Source organism: Pseudorasbora parva, chromosome 4, assembly GCF_024679245.1.
Source record: "Pseudorasbora parva isolate DD20220531a chromosome 4, ASM2467924v1, whole genome shotgun sequence".
Classification (NCBI taxonomy): Eukaryota; Metazoa; Chordata; class Actinopteri; order Cypriniformes; family Gobionidae; genus Pseudorasbora; species Pseudorasbora parva.
In genome coordinates this window covers 53,691,616-53,705,621 of record NC_090175.1, presented here as the reverse complement: position 1 = coordinate 53,705,621, position 14,006 = coordinate 53,691,616, and the positions used below count along the sequence as shown (strand labels likewise).

Here is a 14,006-nt window from a genome sequence, read left to right as displayed (position 1 = left end):
AAAGGAATCAACAATTACCCATGTCCCGGCCAAAATACTGAGAAGACCCTGCCGACTACGCCAGAATGTAGCAACTCTCAGGTGGATTTTTAAATAAATTTATACACGCACTACGCCACCCTGGGAATTTCTCCCAAGGAAAATAATGTCAAAGGACACAAGTTCGTTCCCCCAATCAGACGCTCCGAAACATGGGTAATAGTACAAAATAATTCAGTTTATTCAATCATAATCATATAAAAGCAGTCATTCTAAAACACAGCCAGACATAAGGGTTGGCTCTTGAAGTCAATCACACGTGGGTCAATAATTTGGGGCTTACCAGCAGGGTCAGGCTAACAGGAATTGAATCTGCCTACAGCAGAAACATTTCTTTCACCAGTGCACAGTCACAGACACTCCACACCACTCTCTACTAATAGACACGGCACACAGTGAATAAAGCACCACCACCGTTAGAAAGAAAGAGCCGGCCTCCCTGCCTTTGGCACCCAGACCCTGTAACACAAAACAAACTGGATAAAAATGTCACAAGTATACATAGAAATATTAGAGAGGAGAGACTGTATTGCTGGATTGACAAAAAAAATCAAGTTAAATGAAAATAGAGAGAAAAGAATGATGTAAGAAAAACAATATTACCACTATAATCTTTCAATAGCAACTAAATCAAAATGAAAACAAATGGCAAAAACAGAAACAAATCCAACACAAAAGGTTGACAAATTGAAATCAACAAAAAATACCAAAAATTATATAAAATAGAAATCCAAAAAAAGAAACCAGGGATAATACACCTGGCCAAATGTAAACAAAGAAAATAGAAATCAACTGAATAGTTGAAAATACAAATTCAAACAAAACACCACCCCAAGCCAAATATAAATGAAAATAAGTTCAGCAAAGCAAAAGAAACAACCTAATAATTAAATCAAACAAAAAAAGAATATAAAAAAGGGGAAAATCCGCACAAACAAAACAGCAATGCTATCCGTGGACAGGACGTGAGACACGCCCAACCTAGCGGTCAATACTCCCGGTGTTTTGGGGGAGAACACCTGAAACACAAAGAGTGTTACAATTATATGTGAATACTACACATTAGCCCTCTGCCTAAACTTCACTAATACCCATTTAGACATACCAATGATGAAATGATGCGCACATAATCGAGGGCATACACACAACAACGGCAGCCACAAGAGTAGTATGCGACCCACGAGTGACTGGAAAACTCAAGTCATGCAGGAAGGGCAATGAAGCAGTCGGAGCTCACTATTAAGCAGAAAGATGCAACCAGCGAGGAAGGGCAGTCAAACAGTCGGGGCTCACTATTAAGCAGAAAGATGCAACCAGCGACATTTAGTTACTACATTTAGAACGAATTATCTATAACCCTCTCCAGAAGCGCCTACCTTTCTCTAGTGTAGTGTCCACATCTGATGCCGGAAGCAGCAGCAACACAGCGTTCGCAACGCCTTAGTGACGTTGACAGTGACGTAATTCTAAGGCACATATCTAACGCCTTTTATATCACCATAGTGACAGATAATTGGCTTACGACCCATATCTAATTATTTGGGAAGGCTTCCCCACTACATGTAGTTCTGCCCTGTACTGAGGTCAGCTGCTGTTGTTACTCATTCTTTATGTATGTAAATGGCAGCTAATCGCTTAATAAACCATTAGGCCTGGGGAAACATTTGCTGCTATTAAACTACTGCAGACTTTGTAAAATACATGGATTTATGGGACATTAAAAAAGATTTAGCGTATTAATGTTAGAAAGTATCCTTCTGACAAAATGAAAATATTACAGTTTTTCAGATTAAATGGCCTCCAGAACATGATGTTTTATGAGGCATTGCCTAATCTTAAAACAATCAATTTGTATATAACAAAAATCAATTTCTAATAAATTTGATGATCATTTGTGTCTTAGATAAATGGTGATATATTTGGTGTTCCCCATTAAATAGGAGCTGTACTTATAAATAGCTGCCAAAAAGCATTACCAATATGGCCGCCAAGCTGACTTGAGAAGCTTAAAAAGGACTTTGCTTCTATCCTTAAATTAAGCCTAGAGAAAAATGAAGTAAATAAACAGCAGCTTATGAGGTTTACAATAAATCAAGCTCAGTTTTTCCATCTTCTCAAAACACACTCTGTGTTCTGGTTACATTCATGTCATTGCTGGATGTTAAACATGCGTTCAGGAGAATTACAGGAGCTAGTAAGACAGCGCAATATACTTTGTTCCAGTGAAGATTTAGATTATCTGCCTTTTTTATGCGAAATGTAAGAATATAATAGGTATTCATGCTCCAGTACTTTTTAATCTAGAAATAGATACAAGAAATCTGCCAAGAATAAGCTTTCCAATTTGTCATACACATACTGTAAAGCACAGCCACTGAATAGTGTCATTGTCACATATTAAGACTGGAATAACTCTGTTTATTAATATGCCTGAGAGAGTCAATCCGACTTTATGGCATATAATGTAAAAAAATAGAAGGGAAAAAAAAGGCTTTTGTAGCAACATTATTTGTAATCATTAAACGGCTAGTGGCTAAAGACCTTGTCAAAAGTGATCAATGAAATGCACCCGCAGAGCAGACGCTGTTGTTTTAGTTTCAAAATGGGCTAAAACCAGCTGACTGTGTAATTTCTCCACTACAACGTGCTTTGACAAGCATTAAGGGATTGAAGCTATAGGCATCAGATCAGGGCAACAAGAAAGAGAAACTCTTGCCATCTCAGGCAAACACTGTGCTAAAACATAGGGTCCCTTGCTGTCTGTATAGGGAGCTGCCTTCTCATTTCTCACTGAAATGGCTGGAATACACGAATCTGGCCCATATTTACAGCCTGGGCAAGTTGAAGCAAGTTGCTGAAAGTCAGTTGCCAAAAGTCACTGGATTCCATCCAGTCGGATGATATCAAATATGTTTGATATTTTGAGCTGATTTTAGAACACATTGTTTTCCTTTGTCATGCATCTCCTAGCAACAACGCATGTGTTTCTGCATGAGTTTGTTCTGTCCGTAATGACTTGAAAGTCATGTAGTGTGTGATCCTCAATTGACATATTGGTAAGCTCCGCCCCCTTAGTTACTGTTGCTAACTCGGACAAACAGAGTTGCTAACTGTCATACAATGAAAGTTGCCAGGGTGAAAACATTGTTCCAAGATGTTTTTAAGGACCACCGCTTGTCGATGAGCATTCAAGTGGACTTAAACATGCCTTGAAGGGAAAAGATTTTAAGATTAATTTTGTTTACAGATCACAATGCAAGCGGGAGAAGCCTCGTGTTACGTTCGTCATAAGCAGAGTGTATGTATGTTGTGCATCCACCTAAAAGCGCATATTAATAACACACCCTTTAAATAATAAGATTTAGAGCAGGTTTCCGTTGGTCAATGGCACAGTCAGTTTTTCCAAATAACAATGAGCCAACAATGCGCCGCGTGAACACACAACGCCGCGTTTTGAGACCATGCAGCACACCCAAGGGTGAACAGATGGGTGCAGTTGCATTTGCTATTGAAACAACTTACCGCTCGACGTTTGAATGATAACTGCGTCGGGCTGAAACTAACAGAAAGCACTTGTGTTGCGGCTGGCGTTGCACCCGGGTTATGATAGGGCCCTTAATTCAAAGGCTATACAAGTATCTGGTTCTACTCAAAATTCACATTCACACACTCTTAGAAGAAAAGGTTCTATATGGCACAGGTTATAGAATTAGGAAAATTACCAATCAGTACTAAATCTAATCAAGATCAAACACTAGTCATGATAGCTGTAATATTATGATTTCCATAGTGATATCTAGGATGCAGCCAAATTTAATTACACCGACACGTCCACATCCCTCTGCACGTCCGTAGGCACAGAGGGGTCACTTCCTGTCGAGTGAGGATATGATGTGTGCGTCACAGAAGCAGATTGCCCTCATTACCTTTACTGTATGCACTCTGGGACGCAGCACAGAATATGTTTAATAAAAATTGTCAGGGGCAAGGTGTTTCAGAGGTCTTAAGTTTGATTAAAGCCATATAGTGAACCATATTTTTTTAAAGCCCAAGTTGATGCTTAAAAATTGAGGCATAAAATACTGCACCATCCCTATTTTGCAGCCGCAGGCCAACTTTTCCTCATATGTCCTTTACAAATTTAAGGACTGCACAACGATATTCATTAATTTTGTCTTAATTAGTCTATGATGTTAAAGTTATATACAAAAAAAAAAAAACTGTTTTCAGTAAACTATATCTCAAAAATCACCCCAATTTAGCATGACTACAACAAGTTTGGACAAGAAAAACAGATATTTATTTGTGGGTATACTTGTTATTAACTATAGTTGTTAATTAGCATGCATATTACTATAATATTGGCTGTTTATAAGTACTTATAAAGCACATAGTTATGTCTTATTTTGCATTACCTTATTCTACAGTCCTTAATCCAACCCAATATAATTGAAATGCTACAAAAACTGCCTTACTAACTATTAATAGGCAATAAATCAGGAGTTATTCAGGCAAAAGTTGTAGTTAATAGTGAATATGTGTTTCTCCCAATGCAAGGTATTTGGGACCTCACTCATATATGAAGTTGTACGATTTGTCTAAATCGCAGTGACAGGTAGGTTTTAGTGGAGGGGTTAGGGGTAGGTCATTTGTACAAACTCATCCAAATTGATCAACTCGTCAAATACGTCCAATTTAGCTAAAAACAGACACATTTGTTCGAGTGAGGTGGTAAGAATTAGGCACCTCATAAAATACATACAAATTGTCATGTGATCGGGTTGGTTCCCCCATACTAAATTGTTCCCAGAAAAACTTGAGGTAAAACACAAACAAGGCAAATTGGAAAAAGGCAAGCTGACAGCATACAATTTATCAAATGTTTATGATAAGACTGTTTTCAAATAATTAAAATTATGTGTTAAATAGGACTGTCAACGTTAGTGCATGCAATACATTTTAAGTCATTAACACGTTAAAATAAGTTATTGCAATTAACGTTAAAAGCCAAATTACAGCTGGAATTCTTATCAATGATATCAGTGATCATCTTCCTGTTTTTAGTACTTCCTGTTGTTCGTGAACTTCTACATAAGGATGATACATTTATAACAGAGACTTATACATTAAAAAGACATTGCTGCTCTCAAAGAGGACCTGTGTGAGCAGTTGTGGGATGAGGTGCAACAGAAGACCCTGATCAGGCTTATGATGCCTTATTGTCTATTATTGTCTATATTAAATAAATTTTATGACAAGCACTGTCCACTTAAAAATTCCCCTACCAAATATAAAAACAGGTCAGATAAACAATGGATTATTATATATATATATAATTCTGATTCTGAAAGTCTTTCCTTTGGCAGACATCTTTGCAAATACTTTTGCAACTATTTGCAGTGCATTCTGGGACGCATTAGTTAGGGCAACATTTCAACCTTTGATTTCCGAAGCTTAATGCATTGTTCTGCATGACGTATCTATCTAGTATTCAAAAATGTTTTGAAAATGTCTTCATTTAGAAAGACTAGAAGGCAAATGAAATCATCAGTGGTCCAGTATAAAATGAGCCGATACTAATAGTGCATTGTTAAATCCAAATTTTCCATCACTAATGACATAGTTTTGCTTAGGGCTGCACGCTAACTTCATATTAAGTGTGACATAAAATCTCACAAAACCATATCCTACGCTCAGAAAACAAAATTTGCAAAACTTGTACCTTAAGGGGTAAAAACAGATTGTCCCTTTAAGTACCATTGCAGGGACATCTTTATACCTTATTTACCCATAAAAGTTCATATCAGTACATTAAGGGTGCATATTACTTAGGTAATATAATGAGGTATACTAAAATGTACCTTTTAGGGGTTTATAAGGTACAACATTGTCATGTTAAAGGTACTGCCCTATTAAAAATGTTTGTTTTCCCCACTGTATGCACAATATTCACATAGTTATCATATTTTTAGTGTAGATGAATGTCAAATAGTGTATATGAACCACACACGATAAAAACTAAGAAAATGTACGTAATTAAATTATAAATATATGCTTTGCTTCACTCAAACAGCCCATGTTCACAAGTTGCACACTATAGAGCAAATAGTGTTATGTTATATAAGCTAATCTCAAAATGTTGGTCCCTTGGCCTTTGTTCTCGGGTCAGGCTTCAGTCTAACATTTCCTGAACAGCTGAAGTGGAATGAGACGGAATGATTGTATAATATGGTGCTATGTTTTCTACACATACGCTCTAAAAAATAAAGGTTATTGCAGCGATTCCGTAGAAGAGCTTCTTCTATGGTTGCCAAAAATAACTTTTCAGTGAACAGTTAATAAAGAACATGTTTCAGTCCCACTTTACATTGGCCTTAACTACAATGTACATTCATTAAAAACAAACAAACAAACAAACAAACAAACAAACAAACAAACGAATGAATGAATGAATGAATACATGAACATATTGTGTTCGTATTGTATTGCAAAACTATTTTGTTGATACAAATGTTGGATATGGGTAAAGTTAGAGACAGGTGTGGTGGTGTGGGTCAGTTTAAGGGTAAAGTTAGGGACAGGTGTGTTGGTGTGGGTCAGTTTTAGGGTAAAGTTAGGGACAGGTGTGGTGGTGTGTGTCAGTTTAAGGGTAAAGTTAGGGTCAGGTGTGGTGGTGTGGATCAGTTTAAGGGTAAAGTTAGAGACAGGTGTGGTGGTGTGGGTCAGTTTAAGGGTAAAGTGGTGTGGGTCAGTTTAAGGGTAAAGTTAGGGTCAGGTGTGGTGGTGTGGGTCAGTTTTAGGGTAGAGTTAGGGTCAGGTGTGGTGGTGTCGGTCAGTTTAAGGGTAAAGTTAGAGACAGGTGTGGTGGTGTGGGTCAGTTTAAGGGTAAAGTTAGGGTCAGGTTGGGTGGTGTGGGTCAGTTTAAGGGTAAAGTTAGAGACAGGTGTGGTGGTGTGGATCAGTTTAAGGGTAAAGTTAGGGTCAGGTGTGGTGGTGTGGGTCAGTTTAAGGGTAAAGTTAGAGACAGGTGTGGTGGTGTGGATCAGTTTAAGGGTAAAGTTAGGGACAGGTCTGGTGGTGTGGGTCAGTTTAAGGGTAAAGTTAGAGACAGGTGTGGTGGTGTGGGTCAGTTTAAGGGTAAAGTTAGGGACAGGTGTGGTGGTGTGGGTCAGTTTAAGGGTAAAGTTAGAGACAGGTGTGGTGGTGTGGATCAGTTTAAGGGTAAAGTTAGGGTCAGGTGTGGTGGTGTGGGTCAGTTTAAGGGTAAAGTTAGGGACAGGTGTGGTGGTGTGGATCAGTTTAAGGGTAAAGTTAGGGTCAGGTGTGGTGGTGTGGGTCAGTTTAAGGGTAAAGTTAGGGTCAGGTGTTGTGGTGTGGGTCAGTTTAAGGGTAAAGTTAGGGTCAGGTGTGGTGGTGTGGGTCAGTTTAAGGGTAAAGTTAGGGACAGGTGTGGTGGTGTGGGTCAGTTTAAGGGTAAAGTTAGGGTCAGGTGTGGTGGTGTGGGTCAGTTTAAGGGTAACGTTAGGGACAGGTGTGGTGGTGTGGGTCAGTTTAAGGGTAAAGTTAGGGACAGGTGTGGTGGTGTGGGTCAGTTTAAGGGTAAAGTTAGGGTCAGGTGTGGTGGTGTGGGTCAGTTTAAGGGTAACGTTAGGGACAGGTGTGGTGGTGTGGGTCAGTTTAAGGGTAGAGTTAGGGACAGGTGTGGTGGTGTGGGTCAGTTTAAGGGTAAAGTTAGGGACAGGTGTTGGGGTGTGGGTCAGTTTAAGGGTAAAGTTAGGGTCAGGTGTGGTGGTGTGGGTCAGTTTAAGGGTAACGTTAGGGACAGGTGTGGTGGTGTGGGTCAGTTTAAGGGTAGAGTTAGGGACAGGTGTGGTGGTGTGGGTCAGTTTAAGGGTAAAGTTAGAGACAGGTGTGGTGGTGTGGGTCAGTTTAAGGGTAAAGTTAGGGACAGGTGTGGTGGTGTGGGTCAGTTTAAGGGTAGAGTTAGAGACAGGTGTGGTGGTGTGGGTCAGTTTAAGGGTAAAGTTAGGGACAGGTGTGGCGGTGTGGGTCAGTTTAAGGGTAAAGTTAGGGTCAGGTGTGGTGGTGTGGGTCAGTTTAAGGGTAAAGTTAGGGACAGGTGTGGCGGTGTGGGTCAGTTTAAGGGTAGAGTTAGGGACAGGTGTGGTGGTGTGGGTCAGTTTAAGGGTAAAGTTAGGGTCAGGTGTGGTGGTGTGGGTCAGTTTAAGGGTAAAGTTAGGGTCAGGTGTGGTGGTGTGGGTCAGTTTAAGGGTAAAGTTAGGGACAGGTGTGGCGGTGTGGGTCAGTTTAAGGGTAGAGTTAGGGACAGGTGTGGTGGTGTGGGTCAGTTTAAGGGTAAAGTTAGGGTCAGGTGTGGTGGTGTGGGTCAGTTTAAGGGTAAAGTTTGAGACAGGTGTGGTAGTGTGGGTCAGTTCAAAATCACTGATGATTTTGAGCTAGGATGCAGTAAAGTAAATTGCTTTTACATGTTGTCAGCATTTACTCACTCGGGTGTCGTTCCAAACATGTATGACTTCTGTTGAAAACACAAAATAAGATGTTTTGAAGAATGTTTGCATCCAAGCCATTTTGGTTAGGCTACAATTTGAATATTGTATGAAAAAAAAAAAAAAAAAAAAAACAGACTCAAATTATTTTATTTTATACTACACAGAAATAAATTAATTTAGGTTTGGCATGACATTAGGGTGAGTAAATGATCACATTTTTGGATTGAACAATCATATTTTTCAAGAGTTAACACATCATTTAAGTAAGACACTGATATCTATCTTTCATGAGGCTATCATTGAAATGTAATGTAATCAAATTTCATTAGATCTATTAAAAAAAGTTAATAAAAGTTTTAAAGAGGAAAAAAAGCTTTGTCCTTAATTCATGGGATCCAGACTTTAAAACGGTTTTATAGACTATAGTTTAACTGTAGGCCAGTTTCATTTAAATATAAGATCATGGTAGTCACAGGGTCAAAAACATAGACCGTAAAAACCTTGCTCCTCATTATATGGCTATATGGTTTCTTAAATATATAAAACATATATAATAAACGATTATATTTGTAAGTAAAAAAAATAAAAAATACAAAAGAAAATAGTAAACGTAGAAAATACGAAAACAGCCTCTATAAAAGTGATTTATATTCTGCAATATTAATTGAAGTAATATAGCAACATTTTTAATAAATGTTTCTTCCAAAACACCATATTTCTTCGCTGTTAGCGGCAATGTAAATTGTGGTTGTGCTAAAGTGAAAGGTTTGTGTGTATTGCTGTTTTCTTTTACCTCATCATCAATACATGCTCTCCGCTGTTTTCAGCTGATTCAACACAGAACTGTAATGTTCCCATATCATACGATTGCATAAAACAAAATTCGGAGTCAAAGTGCGGTTAGAGCAGCATTTTAAACGCAGAGTAGCCTACATTCGTCAGCGGCTGCGCTGTGCGGATATTCGCCTTTTGCAGTTCATGAGTTCAAATAATTAATAAATAGAAAAAAGCGCTTAATATGGAGGGGAGGACTTTCTCGATTCGTCTTGTCAATTCAGAAGACAAACCAATGGGCCGCTGTCACTGCATGTTGTCAGTGGCACAAAAAAAAAAAAGTATAATAATTCTACCAGCCTCAAATTAAGTGCATCGGCCCACCAGGCAAAAATCTGGAATGCCAGATTACCAGTCCAGCCCTGGGTCCCATGTTTCCATTAGAAGTGTATTTGGGACGATTAGCTACAAAGATGACAGTAGGTACATGTCAGAATGCATTATAAACTCTTTCAATTATAGCATTTTTGAAAAAGAAAAATCTTTATGCATTCCTTTTTTCATTAACACTTGACAAGTTTCATAAAAAAAACAAAATTTTTAGAAAAAAAATCTGATATTAAAAACCAGATCAGATTCAGAAGATGATCAAAACACAGATGGAGTAGATCAGGTCCATCAACATTACACCTGTATTAATGTTGATGATCGCACTATTTTACATGTGCATCTCTTTTCATATGCGGTCGCTTGTTTCTGCTGCTTCTTCACATCTTTTGATCTGGAGATTATGAAAATGTGCCATATCAATCCTAACCGCATAAAGCCAGAAATTCCCATCAATGGAGGGGCAAGAATTAGTGTCAAAATGTATTTTACTATCAAACTAAAATTGGAAAAAAATAAAAAAATAAAAATAAAAAAATCTCCTTCGAATAAGACGTTAAACCGAGGTCCCGACTCTCTGTGGTCGTTAAAAAATCCCCGGATGTCCTTTGATAAAGAGTAGGGGTGCAACCCCGGCATCCTGGCCAAATTTTCCCTTTGGCCTCTGTCCATCATGGCCTCCTAATCATCCCCATACACTGATTGGCTTAATCACTCTGTCTCCTCTCCACCAATCAGCTGGTGTGTGGTGAGCGTTCCGGCGCAAAATGGCTGCTGTCACATCATCCAGGTGAATGCTGCACATTGGTGGGGGTTGAGGAGATTCCTATGTAAATATAGGATATTTACCTATCCTTCTATATGTAAAGTGCTTTGGGTGTCTAGAAAAACGGTATACAAATGTATTATTATTATTATTATTATTATTATTATTATTATTATTATTATTATTATTATTATTATTATTATTAATAAATACATGCATGAACATCTAGATGCAATATGAAAAAAAAAAAACATAATAACAAAAAAGGATTGTAATAAGGGAGCAGCTACAAATAAATCAATCATATTTCATTCACAATGAAACAACAACAAACAATATAATCAAATCATATGTTACCATATGCTGGAATCTTTTAGGAATGAATATATCCAGTTAATCCACAAAAATGGTTATAAATCCAAAATCAGAATATGCGTTCCATTACGTTTTCTTCAATTAAAAATGATTTCAATGTTGGCGGCCCTACAGGCACCAAACAAGTGTCTTCGGGTGCGTCTCAATCAGACTCCTTAGTTCAGTAGTCAGGGCACTGATCAGGGAGTCAGCCTATTGACTTGTGTCCTGATCAGTGCCCTGACTACTGAACTAGGGAGCTGATTGATACGCACCCTTCGTCTTTTTTTCTAATTTTTTAAGCCGGATGGCATCCAGCCTGTGGTCCATTACCGCCACCTCCTAGTATGGATCAGATTTCAGGTTTACAATCTAACTTCTCCTTGGTAAAAAAAAAAAAAAAAAAAAAAAAAATCCTTTGAAAAAGCTCTGTTTCCCTTAAACAAGTTTATCAGTTCTCTGACCTCCATTCTCATTCTCATCTTCCAGCACTGCTTTTAACTCTTGTACTCATTACTTATTAAGGTGACTTTACATTTTCTCTCGCTGTATCCCATATTTCCTGCAAGTCAAAATTACATTCTGATTCCTCTTTCTTGACACTCTCACACATGCCTGACTGATGTTTCCCAACTATTTTGTAATGATTTATTTAAAGCACAATGTCCTTACATTGTCAACACTATTTCCACTCTCCACTGCTACTCCTACTCTTTTTACTTTGATATTATTATAATATAAATATCTCCTCTTTTCCTCTTCATCCCATCTGTCTTGCCACATTGTTTATTCCCCCCCACCCCCCGCAAATAATACATTTCATCTATAACTTACTAATTCATATTTGCATTTCAACATAAGTTTTCATAGACTTTTTTGCCACCTCATTTCTCTTTAATCTAATGTGTGTTGGTACCCACAATGATTTAACCTGGTCTCTTTGTTTTAATATCCTTGTTACAGACTAAAGTCCAAACAAGTTTCCTCCAACCTTTTCTGTTTTCAGTTAAAATGGCTCCCCCACACCTGCATTATTTCTTCTTCTTCTTAGTTTAATGGCAGCTTGCATCCAATTTGTTGCATTACTGCCACCTACTGTACTAAACTCCCATTACACTATATTTTATTGTCCAATCCGCTTTTATATATATATATATATATATATATATATATATATATATATATATATATATATATATATATACAGTCTTGTTCAAAATAATAGCAGTACAATGTGACTAACCAGAATAATCAAGGTTTTTAGTATATTTTTTATTGCTACGTGGCAAACAAGTTACCAGTAGGTTCAGTAGATTGTCAGAAAACAAACAAGACCCAGCATTCATGATATGCACGCTCTTAAGGCTGTGCAATTGGGCAATTAGTTGAAAGGGGTGTGTTCAAAAAAATAGCAGTGTCTACCTTTGACTGTACAAACTCAAAACTATTTTGTACAAACATTTTTTTTTTCTGGGATTTAGCAATCCTGTGAATCACTAAACTAATATTTAGTTATATTTAGTTGTATGACCACAGTTTTTTTAAAACTGCTTGACATCTGTGTGGCATGGAGTCAACCAACTTGTGGCACCTCTCAGCTGTTATTCCACTCCATGATTCTTTAACAACATTCCACAATTCATTCACATTTCTTGGTTTTGCTAGAGAAACAGCATTTTTGATATCACCCCACAAGTTCTCAATTGGATTAAGGTCTGGAGATTGGGCTGGCCACTCCATAACATTAATTTTGTTGGTTTGGAACCAAGACTTTGCCCGTTTACTAGTGTGTTTTGGGTCATTGTCTTGTTGAAACAACCGTTTCAAGGGCATGTCCTCTTCAGCATAGGGCAACATGACCTCTTCAAGTATTTTAACATATGCAAACTGATCCATGACCCCTGGTATGCGATAAATAGGCCCAACACCATAGTAGGAGAAACATGCCCATATCATGATGCTTGCACCTCCATGCTTCACTGTCTTCACTGTGTACTGTGGCTTGAATTCAGAGTTTGGGGGTCGTCTCACAAACTGCCTGTGGCCCTTGGACCCAAAAAGAACAATTTTACTCTCATCAGTCCACAAAATGCTCCTCCATTTCTCTTTAGGCCAGTTGATGTGTTCTTTGGCAAATTGTAACCTCTTCTGCACATGCCTTTTTTTTAACAGAGGGACTTTGCTGATGGTTGTCTTCCGTTTTCTTCCACGTCTCTCTGGTTTTGCTCTCCATTTTAAGGCATTGGAGATCATTTTAGCTGAACAGCCTATCATTTTTTGCACCTCTTTATAGGTTTTCCCCTCTCTAATCAACTTTTTAATCAAAGTATGCTGTTCTTCTGAACAATGTCTTGAACGACCAATTTTCCTCAGCTTTCAAATGCATGTTCAACAAGTGTTGGCTTCATCCTTAAATAGGGACCACCTGATTCACACCTGTTTCTTTACAAAATTGATGACCTCAGTGATTGAATGCCACACTGCTATTTTTTTGAACACACCCCTTTCAACTAATTCAACTAATTGCCCAATTGCACAGCCTTAAGAGCGTGCATATCATGAATGCTGGGTCTCATTTGTTTTCTGAGAATCTACTGAACCTACTGGTAACTTGTTTGCCACGTAGCAATAAAAAATATACTAAAAACCTTGATTATTCTGGTTAGTTACATTGTAATGCTATTATTTTGAACAAGACTGTATATATATAAAAAGAAACACTACTATATGTATATTTGCCGTTCTGTTTCTCTACACATTCTAATGTACTTTTAACATTTCTCTCTACTCATCCTAAACTCTGTAACTGGGTCAGAATTTCTTGTCTTTCTTGATTTAACTTCCCGCAAGATATTAAAACATGCTCAACCATCTCCTACTCCTGACACTGGCTGCACATTCCTGTTGTTTTTTTTCTCCCCATAATACAAAGAGTACCATTAAGGTTACTATTTCCCATTGTTATTCTGCTTAAAATGACTTGTTCTGTCCTACTCATACATGTATACATCTCTTGATACACCCACTCTGTTTTGGGTAGAATATAAATGCCTCCATTCTGTTTCATTATGCCACTGCTGCTGTCATTTGTCCATTATACACTATGCTCTTTCCTTCTGATTTAGATAAATTAATATTGATTTCAACATTGTCCTTTTTGGTTGCCTTTTTTGACA

General features: G+C 37.9%; 1 long non-coding RNA gene across 1 annotated transcript; it reads right to left on the bottom strand.

Annotated features, from left to right (window-relative positions):
• Positions 1–874: 874 nt before the first annotated feature.
• On the bottom strand, positions 875–1,534 carry LOC137074164 (uncharacterized). Its single transcript, XR_010904931.1, has 3 exons — positions 1,416–1,534; positions 1,145–1,331; positions 875–1,058 (listed from the first exon to the last, which is right to left on the bottom strand). It is a non-coding gene; the product is annotated as an uncharacterized lncRNA (long non-coding RNA).
• Positions 1,535–14,006: the final 12,472 nt, after the last annotated feature.